Here is a 2,006-nt window from a genome sequence, read left to right as displayed (position 1 = left end):
ATTGCACCTAACCGAAGTGGAGTTTGGATGGAGTCGATTCTGGCAAACACAGCAGAAATACGTTTCCGGTCCGGGGTTGGGCTCTACGCCCGCCCGTAGAAGAAGGATGCGGAGCAATCCGGCTGCAAGGAGTTGCTCCATGGAAGAACAATGATTGAAGGGTATCGCCGATCTAAGCGGGGTTAGGTCGCCGAAACAACAGCCCTTGGTCGGGTAAAACCCGAGTCATTCCGGTACGTAGAACCAGCTGTCTTGGGAATGTGGCCGTCACGTAAACTCCTTCCGCTCCACCTATTTTCCACCACGTACTTAGTCCATATCTTTGAGGATTGAAAAAAAAATACCTCAGCCTGGATGGAAGACCGAAGCATACTTGCCAAGAGAAAAGTTAATATTATCCCCTGTTTTGGAGCCATAAGTGAATATTCGATTATGTGTGAGTCCGGGCTCAGTGCTGGTATTAAACCAGCATTCGGCCTCAGCGAACTCAACATTATAGAATCTCTTCAACAAAGGTAAAGGTGGCGTACTATCCTGTGGCATTGAAAAGACACAAGTTCTCAGATCTCTGCCGCTAGCAATTTCCGCCTGGCCCCACTCAGTGTTATACCAGCATCCGTTTCATTTTAGTCTGCAGGCGTTATTTAAGGCTCCCCCACGTATGAAGACACAAAGTGACGGTAAGTGCAGCAGTGCATCAAGAGCAACGCCACCTGTTGTAGAGAAATCTTTCGTACCGCACACGGCAGTAGTTCTTTGAAGTTTTGCAAGCAGGCTTCCCACGCTCTTGATTGAGAATCTGCTCCACCATACCACTGACGCATAGTTAATTATGGGTCTGATCACAGAGGTATAAATCCAGAGGATTCCCTATGGTCACACACCCCACGTTTTACCAAAGACCAATTTACAAAATCGTGCCCATTCTTTAGAGGTTTTGTGTTCCACGATAGTTTTGTATTCAGAGTCACTCATAGATACTTCACTTCCGGAGAATTCAGAATTGTGACTATTTTCATTGTAAGGGCAATGGGACCATTCACCCTTCTCCGAATCCTGGTTTTGTTATGTAAATTTATTTCTTTTGTTTAAAATGAAATGAAAAACAAAGCTTTTAATAAATAAATATGTACCAGAGCTGTAAAACTGTGAAATCATTTGAAATTAAAAATCATCAATTTTATATTATTATGTTTTCATTGAATTCTCCCTTATTGAATAATGCGGCTTATAGTTTTCCAATTCTACATTCACTCAAAGTAGATACGATTGCACACATTTCCATATTTAAAGAAAGATTAAAAAAATTGAATGACGAACGATTCACTTCAAAATTTCAACACGAAAAATAGTTAATAGAGCGTTATCATCAGTTTTTTTCACTTAAATTTGTACAAGGATTTATAAGAATAAAAAATATTAATTGGAGAAATATTTTTTAGTGAACGTGTCGTTAGAATGTCATTATGAAAAATATAAATTATTAATGATTTTAACATCTCTGTTTAGAAAATTGTCAGCTTTCCAAATAAGTGTTACCAATATACCATTAATAATGCATAATGCATAAATTAGTACATACATATATAAGTTAATATAAACTAACAAATTTAAGAGCTTCTGGTTCTAACTTTAGACACACATATACATTTCATTATTTAATTATAAAAATCTTTGATACAAATTTCTTCGTACTTTTTTTCGTCGCTATTGGGTCAAGCAGTTAATGAAGATTCGAAAATCGAATTTGTTGGTTTGTGGAGGTTTTTTTCATTTACAATAAGCCACAAATTATCAACATTTCCAACAAAAAAATATTTAACAAAATTCGTTGGTCTCTATTTTCATTAACATCCTTTTCCGAAAGTGCAATATTTAAGAATTTATACCCATTTCATTGAGCACGCTTTTTAACCTAAGTTTTGGTTTGTTTGTTAACATCAAAACTACAAATTGCAAATCCTAATAAATAAATTATTTCTAAAATAGGTTACAGCAGACAATAT

The sequence above is a fragment of the Rhagoletis pomonella genome, unplaced genomic scaffold (genome assembly GCF_013731165.1).
Source record: "Rhagoletis pomonella isolate Grant_MI unplaced genomic scaffold, Rhpom_1.0 Rhpom_scaffold_00010, whole genome shotgun sequence".
Lineage (NCBI taxonomy): Eukaryota > Metazoa > Arthropoda > Insecta > Diptera > Tephritidae > Rhagoletis > Rhagoletis pomonella.
This window is presented reverse-complemented; position numbering follows the sequence as displayed.